Here is an 11,827-nt window from a genome sequence, read left to right as displayed (position 1 = left end):
TCGATGCTAGGGGTTTCATGGTCGTTGCCAGGGGTTTCATGCTCATTGTCAGGGGTTTCATGGCAGAAGATGCAGCTTTCAATCAAAATGCTAGACCCCAACCAGAAGGGTGTAATGAGAGGACATTCCCACCAAATATGGTAGAATGACCCTACAGCTCCAAGACATCTCCAGCAAAGAGGGTATAAGGCCTTAGAAAATTTGTGGATCATATCTTGGCATCTATACCAGCCAGGGGTGCAGAGAGGGAGGGGCGGGTACTAATTGTTGGTGGGGCCAAGGTCCACAGCTCCCCGCCCTCCTGTCAGCCTTCTCTGCCTGCACCAGATAGAGGGGGAGAGTACTCACACTGATCGCGTCCCCTTCTAGATCTGTCCCTGGCTGAGGGGAAAAATGGCACCCCTGTGGCACGCATCGTAATAGTTTAGTTTTTATTTACATTAGGTCATGCCCCCTTGCCATTACCTAGCCATACTATTGTTTTTACGTATATGTGCGAGTTGAATGAATTTACCTTATTTATTGAACCACCTTCATACGTTTATAGATTTTTGAGGCCATGTGCTTGGGGACTGGTTCCTGGAAACATAGAGGGCCTGATTCAGACGTGGACGCAGTGTCAATGTTGTACTCAAACGGCTTATGATTTCAGTCTGCGCATGTGTCCAGATGGTTACTGTGAGAGGTACGCAGAATGAATTTGGATGCAGAGAGAGGCAATTTCAGTGTACTTTCCTGACAAGTAACAGTAGAGTGGCTAGCCAGATGCGGGTGCGTCATGTCAGGGCTGGTGAAATGTCCGATGGTGGCCCCAATGGTGCATTAGCATAAAGTTGCATTCACGCTGTGGAATAAGATGCCATCGCAGCTGCATTAGCGTCCACCTCTGAATCAGGCTCAGAGTCTCAAAAGGGGACAAGTTTCTACCAATCACGGTTACACCACCAATTGAGGTAAAGAACCCTCTGAGATAAAGAGTGCTTAGTTAATAAATCAGTAAAGGACGAGAGTCTGTCCTCCTTAATCAACTGGCCAATTTGAGTGATTCCTATAATCACCCAGGAATTAAAGGTCTCCAGTGTTAGTCATGGATGAAATAAGGCGATGTAGAGATAAGAAGAGGTAACACCAAAGTAGAAACTGTAACCATGTTACAGAGGCTGCATTCTCTATTGCAATCCACTGCTTCTCTGGGTCATTTCTAAACCAGTCTAGAATCCTGTTGAGGGCTATTGCTTGATGGTAAACGAAGAATCATGGAAACTGTTTACCTCTTTGGTGCCTGTGCCTAAATAATGTGCAATGCTTAAAGCCTTTCTTGCAGCCCCCATACAAAATTACAAATAAGCCTATGAGTACCTCTTAAAAGCTGGAAGGAATCTCCACCTGTATAGTTTGGAGAATGTATAAGGTCCTGGGGAGAACTTTCATTTTAATAACATTGAGCCATGCTAACAGGGACAATCTCTGATTGGACCACAGCTCCAACTCCCTACAAATCATAGGGAAGATTGAAATGTAAGTGGCCTTAATTAAGAGAATATCCAGATATTTAATATATGAAGCTTGCCACTCAAATGACTGACCCAAAGCACCTGCAACTGGAGTAGGAAGGAAAATATTGAGAGCAAACAATTAAGCAATTTTAAACTTGGAGATACGGCCAAATCTATTAAATTCACACAAAAGGTTAAGGAGAGAAATCTAGGGCTTTGCAAGGCAAAAGTCCATACAACCCACAGAAACTCTGTTACGATCTCACACGATGATGAGACCGCAGGACTGCTGACAACGGACAAGACTGGGTAGAGGAGTTGCAGTCCTTCCACAAAATTGTAGTTGGTTTAAAGTCACAATTTAGTCTCTTTTTGTGCTTTGTTTTAGTCAGTGGATCTCAGTTGTAATTTTAGTCAATATTTTAGTTATCATTCTTGCAAACAGTTTAATGATACTGTAATGAATTTTACTGAAGAACTTTTCTCTAAAATTCCCTTGAGAACTTAAGGTCAGCATACCTTTAGCTATGTGTTTAGTAATCTAGGCTCAGTAGGAGTGAAAATGTGTTACACACTGACTTACCATAGTACTCTTCCCACATATCATATACATACTGACTTAAGGTGCCCACACACATAGCGACATTTTACACAATTTCGCATCTTCTGATCTGCCGTGCTGTAGGGCAGATTAGCCAACCATGAACACGATGGAAGCCGATTGTGAGGGTTTTTTTCCTCACGATGAATCGTACGATTCATCACACAATGCGGAATTTGACTGACAGACGCCTGGACACGCCCCATCGCCATCTTGTGCAGCATCGTGTATGGAGCAAGACAGTCGCACATTGAGGAGCCTGCACACTGGATTCTTGTTTTGGACAAGTTTTGGTGAGTATTGGTACAGTTTAAATACAACCACACTGACCACCAATATGTGCTCCCCACTGCCCACCAATGTGTGCCCCCAGGTAATAAATGCATGACCCAGCCACCGCCCGCCGTATTGAAGCGGGCGGTGGCTGGGTCATGCATTAAGCTCCCACTGCCCACCAATGTGTGCCCCCAGGTAATAAATGCATGACCCAGCCACCGCCCACCGTATTGAGGTGGGCGGTGGCTGGGTCATGCATTAAGCTCCCACTGCCCACCAATGTGTGTAATACATCAAAAAAAAAAAAAATAAACATGTATTTTACAAAAAAATCACCATACATTACATTTAAAAACACATTATTTAAAGCTGGGGGTCTTCTTCCTTTCGGTCTCCAGCTGTTGTGGAACTACAGATCCCAGGATGACCTGCCACCCACCTTTGAAACTGTTTTTAGGGCATCCTGGGATCTGTAGTTCTACCACAATGACAGGCCCAAAGGTGGAAAACCCATACTGTCAAACAAAGAAAAACATTATATTACCAAGCAATAAACACATAACATTCCTGTAAAAGAAAACATGATTAAAATACCATAACAAACCATTAAAAACCTGTAAAAAAGAAAATATTAAAACATTAAAAATGTGAAGTATAACAACATTACATTTAACAAAACTATATACACAAATATTTAAATGTCCTTTTTTTTCTTATTCATAGATAATGTCCATGGATTCAGAACGTGAATTCGTTACAGGATTCATTGAAATCCTGCACTCGAAAGACTGTCTGTGGAAGATCAGTTCTCGGAAGTACCACAATAAGTCGCACAAGTTGGCAAACTGTTGGTGTATACGAAAAAATACATATCTGATGCAGACCTGAGAACTGTACGGCAAAAGATTCAAAATCTCAGGACAGTGTACATCAAAGAAAAAAAAAAGGTGGATGACTCCAAAAAATCAGGAGCGGCTACAGATGAAATATATACTCATGCGCTGTGATACTACCAAATGATGTCATTCATCAGTGAACAAGAGCCTCAAACGGAATCAATCACCTTGATGTCTGAGCGTGAGGGAGATGAGGAGGTTGCAGAAGTCTTGGTAAGTAGTGACACAGATTAAACCAAAATCCTTAATGTTTTTGTTGTTAAATCCCAAATGTCCAATTTAGTCAGTAGTTCACAGATAGTCCTCTGCACCTGGTCCATTGAAATAGGTCATGTACTCCTCCCTCACTTCTTTGGCACGTGCGGTGGATGTTGTTGTAGTTGGTGGTGCAGACACAGATATCAAATGTTCAATGTCCTCCAGGGGTCCTACATCTTCTGGTCTAGCTGGGACTGGTCCTCGTTGAGTAGATTTTCTTCGCAGAAAGTTGTGCAGCACACAGCACGCCATCACGACCCAGTCTATCTTCTCCACATGTAGATTGATGGTGGTGTGGAAAATGCGGAAGCGGTTGCTCATTATTCCAAACGCATTTTCCACATTGCGCCGTGCCCGGGATAGACGGTAGTTGTAGATCCTTTTCTCTCTGGTCAGGCCCCTGTGTGCAAATGGCTTCATCACATGTTCATGTAATGCAAAAGCCTCGTCTGCAACAAAACCGTAATTTAGGCTGTGCTTTGTCTGGTCCAGTGAGGGCAAGTTGAGGGTTTTGTTGGTGAGTCTCTGGTAGAAAGCCGTCTTTTTGAACGACCCACCATCCGAAGCATGCCCATTCTTGCCGACATCCACAAACAGAAATTCGTAGTTGGCATTCACCACTGCCATGAGAACGATGCTGAAGAATCCTTTGTAGTTGTAGTAATATGATCCGGTGTTGGCAGGTGGGTTGATGCGGATGTGTTTCCCATCGATGGCTCCTCCGAAGTTAGGGAAATTCCAACGTTGTTCAAAATCTTCCGCGATGCTGGTCCACTCCTCCACGGTGTTAGGAAACTGTAAAAATAGTAAAAAAGATGTTAAAACATGACTATAAATATTTTTTATATTTTTTTCCCTATATAGACTCCCACCCAAGACCCTGATTTAACATCCACACCGGACCTCAGTCTGCTCGGTGGCGACAGTGATCCGGAGAATAGCACACAAGTGGAAACTCAAGTTCCACCTGGACCCTCATCTTCTCAACAACCCCAAAAAAAGAAAAAAAAAGGCAGAAAGGAGAATTTGACAGAACGTGAGGACCATTTTTTACAAAACGCAGAACGGCTGCTGCAGAAATCCCCAGATGCAATAGATGATTTCACAGCTCATGTGAACAGCACATTGAGAAATCTGGATGCAGATATCCAAAGAAATTTTTTAAGGCTAAACTACGACCTCTTGAGTCGCTGTATGAGCAAAAATATCTAAAATTCTACATACATTGCAGATCCAATGCTATTTTCCCCTGCCCCAAATAGGTATGTCCGCCCCTCCCCTGCCCAGTTAAATATTACTCCCCCACCAAGCACCCCAAGCACCAGCACCACCTTGTATAATGCTCTGCTGGATGCAGCAGATGAGTCGCCCCAATATACAGAGATGTTAATTTTTTCTTGATTTTAATATCACCAAATTTTATGAATTCTAATAGGTGCTTGCTGCATGAGATAGGGTGGTGATGACGCCATTTGGACAAGGTCACTACGCACATGGCACAAGTACACATTGCTGGAAGCCGGGGCCACAATGTGTACTTGTGCCATATGTGTATTGGCCTGTTCAAACTGGCATCTGACCCACCCTATCACATACAGCCGGTTACCTATTGGGATTCATAAAATTTGGTGATAATGTTCTTTTGTAAAATTGTTATAAAAAAAGGATATTGCACACAGTTTAGTGCACAATTTCAGTTGCCTGCAGGTCAGTGCACATTGTACTAAAAGAAGGCAATTTTTTGCTTTATGTTGATTAAAAAATAAAAATAAAATTTTTTCTTTGCACAAGAAACCAATGTGTTTTTTTAAACTTACCTTGCAATAGTGGTACTGTAGCACTTTTACGATGGCTTTGCAGGTCTCCGGAATGATGATGCCCAAGGACTGAGGTGAGATGAGTGTCCCAAACTTCAGGTCTTCCAGTGACCTTCCTGTAGCCAGGTACCTCAGGGTAGCCACCAGTCTATCTTCAGCAGGGATTGCCCTCCGCCACCTTGTGTGCTGTCTCTTGATGTGGGGGTCACCAGATGCAGTAATTCTTGGAAGCTGGCGTCATCCATGAGCAGGTAGTTCCGATAGTCGTCCGGGTTGTTCTCCTTGATCTTCATCAGCAGGGACATGTGAGAGCGGGTATCCCTTTGTAGCAGCCACTCCTTGGTCCAGCATGCTCTCGTCCTTCTTCGCTGGGCCCTCTTCCTAATCTCCTGGACCCCAGCTTCAGCGACCAACACTCTATACTGATAGGGACGCATCAGTACAGAATTCAGGAACAGGATAGAATGCAGGTAGGTAGCACACACTTGCAGGTAGAATAAACTTTGTATAAGGCAAGCCAAATACAAAGAGCACAGTAGCAATGTACAGGATTCAGCAGGAATACACCTAGCCTCATCTAGTAGCAGAGCAGAATGTACATAGAGTTTAAAGGATGCCTACTGTTTATACTCCCTAGCTAGCCCCTCCCATTGTTATGGCTATTTAAATTTCCCTCCAATAGTCAAGAGCCTGTTTTATTTTTTTTTTCAACTCACGATTTGTTATGGCCAATCTCACGATACGTACGATCCGATAGATCGTGAGATCGTAAGACAGATTGGGTGTCTCTTTTCCAATATCGTGATCACGACGGCAAGGGAGCTCCCGTGAAAGTTCATGAGGAAATTGGCCATAAAATCGTATCGTGAGCACATCGGTATATGTGTGGGCACCTTTACTGTAGTTCTTCTCCCATATATCATATACAAATTAATGCCTTAGGTTTGTTAAAATAAGTGCAATACACAATCATATTTTCTTCACAGGTCATATTTATTCTCTGCAAATATTTAGACCCAAACTTGTTCTTTAAAAAATTTAAACAACCCTACTTCAAAAATAGAAAGTAGTATATGTAGTATCAGTGTTAATTTTGACAAGGATTTTAAATTTAGTTTTAGTTGCCTATTTAAAATTGAACAGAGATTTAATCGTAATTTTCGTTATTAAAACGTTTATATTATCGTTACAATTTTGTCCTTCACAAAAATGTTGTCGACAAATACTTTTAGTCAACATTTTTCTCGACAAAATTAAAATTGGAACTTTCCCAGCTCCAACGCTGAACAAAAGGCATCCAACTCCTATTCTTGAAGGATAAATTGTTTGCCATTATGGGAAATCTGTATTCTTATAGGAAAGCTCCATCAAAACTTGATGTTTCTCTTTTTTAGCTTGTCTGTAAAGGGACGTAACATCCCCAGAGGAAACCCACGCAAGCACAGGGGATATACAAACTCCCACAACCTCAGTGCTGTGAGGCAGTAATGCTACCATTACACCATATGATGTCCTGTGGTCTTTCAGGCTGTACCTCTCAAAAGCTCAAGGCCCTATAAGCCCTGTTATAAGTTATTTGGGTATCTGGGTCATTTTCCAGCTGCTCGTTGAATATCTTTGGGCATCAATTATACCTTGAGGACGAACAGACTCAGTTATGCCCCTAATTCTAAAATTATTCCTGTGCCCTTTATTGTCAGTGTAAACGAGACGCGTATGAGTTTCTACTAGATGTTCTTATGAACGTCGAGCAAGACCTGCATGTCGTATTTCCATTAGATCCAAGTCATCTTCAGGTGAAACAACTCGGTCAGCCCCCTATTTAAGATCAGACTGCATGTTGGTGATGTGTAACTGGACTGTCTCCTGAATCTTCTGTTTGTGGACCTGAAAGTATTTTTAAATCTCCTGTCTCGTAGGGAGTGACTTGAGGTTCATCATGATATCACCAATCTCCTCATGGGAGATCTGGGAAGGAGTCTGCTCTAGGGCAGCAGAGAAAGAAAGGTCAGCTGACTGTGAGGTTCTGGTTTTGTTGTGCGCCCGGGGGGATAAAAGGAGCAGACACTGAAGCAGATTTAAAAATAAACGTGGTTTTTAATGAGTGGCTTAACAAACATGAATGTGAAAAAAAAGTCCAGGTATAGCACTAAAGTGCACTTGGGAAACTGTAGTGAAGCTATAGGAAAAAGTCCAGGTAGTGATAACAGAAGGTAATCCAGTATTCCAGGGTTTGTGAGGCATTGCAGGCTGAAATGAGTTGCAGACTGAAGTTAATTGCAGACTGAAGTGAATTGCAGGCTGAAGTGAATTGCAGGCTTAAGAGAGTGGCAGGCTGAAATGAATTGCAGGCTGAGAAATAATGTCCAGGGAAACTGCAAGTGGAGGCAAGGTGCAGGGTAACAGCTGACACAGGTACTCAGGCAAGGGAGAGGCAAAGGAGGAGGTAGGAGCCAGTGGGGCTGGAACAGGCAGGGTGAAGCAGGCTAGGCAATGATCCCAACAGACAGGTGAATGAGCATAGGAACTCTCTCTCTCAGCTCTCGCTGAGAAACACGTTGCACTGGCAATGAGAGGAAGCTCGGCACTCCCTTAAATACCCAGCTGCACTGTGACAGGCCAGAGAGAGCATGTGACACACCAGGATAGGGCAACTAGGTCACATGACCGGAGGCAAGATGGCGGCGCCCATGCCAGAGCGGAACGGAAGCACACCCGGCCTAACCAGACCAGAGTGACAGTATGCCCACACAGGACTACGTAGCCAATGCACCCCGCCAGATACCAGCGCCACCGCCAGACGCCCCTCGCCATAGCGTGCCGAGAAACCCTGGTCGTGACAGTACCCCCCCCTTATGGGTGGCCTCAGGACACTCACCAGGCTTTTCAGGATGGACAACATGGAATTTCCTGACGAGTGCGGAAGCATGGATATTCCAGGCATCAATCAAACAGCGTTCTTCCGGGCCGTAACCCTTCCGATCCAGAAGGTACTGTAATCGACGCCTGTAGACACGAGAATCCAGAACCTGGGAGACCTCGAACTCCACACCTCTAGCAGTTTGGATATGAGGGGGAACAGGGAGAACTTTGAGGAACTTGTTTAGGATTAATGGCTTAAGTAAGGAAATGTGGAAGGAGTTTGGAATTCTTAAGTTAGAGGGAAGCTGAAGGCGATAAGTCACAGGATTGATGATTTCTGTGATGGAGAAGGGTCCGATGTAATGTGGGGCAAACTTCATGGAAGGGACTCTGAGGCGTAGGTTCCGGGTGGACAACCAAACCTGGTCTCCAACTTTCATGTAAAGTACCTTCCTTCGCCTCCTGTCTGCTTGTAGTTTGTAGCAAGAGGACGTCTTCTCCAAATCATTGCGCACTCGAGCCCATATGGATGCAAATCTCTGTACAGTATCCTCGACGGCTGGAACATCAAAAGCTGGCAGACTCCGGAATTCAGGTACTCGAGGGTGAAGAGGGTGAAAACCGTAAACCACCTGGAATGGAGTTTGATTCGAAGAGGAATGATATGAGGCATAGGCCCTCATTCAGAGCCGTACGCTCTGAGCAGAGCGCATGCTCTGAATGAGGGCCGGCCTCCATGAAAATGGAGCGTCCTTCTGGACGCTCGTATAGCTGTGGGTCACCACCCACAGGCTATACGAGCGTGCATTTTGATGGCCGCGATGGTCGTGACCATCGCGACCATCGAAATTGCGAGCCAGAGCCTGCGGTTGAGGTTTTCAACCGCAAGCTCCGGAGTGATTTTGGCTCTATCAGAGCCAAAATCACTCCCACTGACATCACTAGTGATGTCAGTGGGCCGGCTTTTGACGGGAGGCGTTCCCGTGGGAACGCCCCCGTCAGGGAGGCACGCCCCCGGCACGCCTACCAAAGGGGGCGTGCTGTCAATCAACACGCCCCCTTTGATCGGACACAACGAGCGAAGGACTTTCCTTCGCTCGTCGCGTCTGGCGCATGCGCACGACTAAGCTCCCTCGCGTCTGGCGCATGCTCAGTCCAGAACATCGACCCACTTGCGAGCGGACAGCCGCTCGCGAGTGGGTCTGAATCAGGCCCATTGTGCGCAAATTCGGCCCAGGGCAGTAACTCGGACCAATTGTCTTGGGATGATGACATGAAAGAATATTCTTAGAAAAGTCTCAAGGTCCTGGTTGACTCTTTCTGCGGATCCATTACTCTGTGGGTGGTAGGCTGTTGAAAAATTGAGTTTTACTTGCAGAATGGAACATAAATCTCTCCAAAACTTTGCCACAAATTGAACGCCACGATCTGAGTCTATTTCTGCAGGGAGCCCATGCAGGTGGAATATGTGCTGGACAAACAAATGAGCCAAATCAGAAGCTATGGGTAATTTCTTTAAAAGGACATAATGGAACATCTTCGAAAATTGATCCACCACGACCCAGATGGTGGTGTAGCCCTCTGAACTTGGTAAGTCCATTACAAAGTCCAAGGAGAGGTGCGTTCATGGATGTGATGGAATGGGTAGAGGTAACAACTCACCCGCTGGGGCTTGACGGGAGGATTTGTGCTGGGCACATGGGGTACATGAAGAGACAAACTCCAATACGTCAGTATTCATTGAGGGCCACCAGTAGGACCTTTTAAAAAATTCCAGGGTCTTCTGAGTACCAGAATGACCTGCGAAGCATGAGGAGTGAGCCCATGTGAGCACCTGCTTCCTTAACTCCGGGGCCACAAAGGTTTGTAGGAGGCTGTAGCTGTGTGGTAGCAAACACCCTTGATTCCAGCACGGGGGTACTGTGCGAGGTTTCAGTATTGTTGTCACAGGGAAATGATCTAGACCAGGGGTCTTCAAACTTGGCCCTCCAGCTGCTGTGGAACTACACATCCCAGCATGCACTGCCACCTTTTTGATATAACAGCATGCTAAAACTATGTGCAGTGCATGCTGGGATGTGTAGTTCCACAGCATCTGGAGGGCCAAGTTTGAAGACCCCTGATCTAGACAGAGCATCTGCTTTCTGATTGAGGGCTGCAGAGCGAAAGGTCAGAGTAAAATGGATTAGAGCAAAGAATATTGCCCATCGGGTCAGACGAGGACTTACACACTGGATATTTTTGAGGAAGAGGAGGTTTGTATGGTTGGTGAAGACAGTAAAAGGGAATTTAGCTCCTTCCAACAGGTATCGCCACTATTTAAGTGCCAGCTTAACTGCCAAAAGTTCTTGTTCACCAATAGCGTCATTTTTTTCAGCAGGAGAAAACTTCTTGGAGAAGAAGCCACAAGGGTGAACTCAGTTATCCTCATACTGTTGAGACAGAACTGCTCCCACTGCCTCCGAAGATGCATCTACCTCCAACAGAAAAGGTCTATCCACGTCTGGTTGTCTTAACACTGGAGCAGTGATAAAAGCTGGAAGGCTGTCTCAGCTTCAGGAGTCCATAGAGTAGGATTAGCGCCTTTACGAGTCAACGCTGTGATGGAAGCCAACAGGGACGAAAATCCTTTAATAAAGTGTCTATAGTAATTGGCGAATCTGAGCATTCTCTGGATGGCTTTCAATGTCTGGGGTCAGGACCAATCTAGAATTGCCTGAACCTTTTTGGGGTCCATTTCCAGACTGGAACTGGAGATGACATAACCAAGGAATGGCAAACTGGGTACACTGAAAACACATTTCTCTAGTTTACAATAGAGATGTTTTTTTCTTAAACGAGACAGCACTTCCTTCACATGTTTATGGTGCTCCTCTAGAGAGGAGGAAAAAATCAGTATATCATCCAGATAAACGACTACGGACAGAAACTGTAGTGAAGTAATGGGAAAAAGTCCAGGTAGTGATAACAGAAGGTAGTCCAGTATTCCAGGGTTTGTGAGGCTGAAAAGAATTGCAGGCTGAAATGAGTTGCAGACTGAAGTGAATTGCAGGCTGAACTGAATTGCAGGCTGAAGAGAGTGGCAGGCTGAAGAGAGTGGCAGGCTGAAGTGAATTACAGGCTGAGAAATAATGTCCAGGGAAACTGCAAGTGGAGGCAAGGTGCAGGGTAACAGCTGACACAGGTACTCAGGCAAGGGAGAGGCAAAGGAGGAGGCAGGAGCCAGCGGGGCTGGAACAGGCAGGGTGATGCAGGCTAGGTAATAATCCCAACAGACAGGTGAATGAGCACAGGAACTCTCTCACTCAGCTCTCGCTGAGAAACACGTTGCACTGGCAATGAGAGGAAGCTCGGCACTCCTTTAAATACCCAGTGCTGCACTGTGACAGGCCAGAGAGAGCATGTGACACACCAGGATAGGGCGACTAGGTCACATGACCGGAGGCAAGATGGCTGTGCCCATGCCAGAGCGGAACGGAAGCACCACCAGGCCTAACCAGACCAGAGTGACAATATGCCCGCACAGGACTACGCGTCAGACGCCCCTCGCCATAGCGTCCTCACAGGTAATACCTGCCGGCTGACATGCCGAGAAATCATGGTCGTGACACTGACTCTGGA

This window comes from Taudactylus pleione, unplaced genomic scaffold (genome assembly GCF_031769625.1).
Source record: "Taudactylus pleione unplaced genomic scaffold, aTauple2 ptg000086l, whole genome shotgun sequence".
NCBI classification, from domain to species: domain Eukaryota; kingdom Metazoa; phylum Chordata; class Amphibia; order Anura; family Myobatrachidae; genus Taudactylus; species Taudactylus pleione.
The sequence above is the reverse complement of the archived record's forward strand: the minus strand, read 5'-3'. Positions refer to the sequence as shown.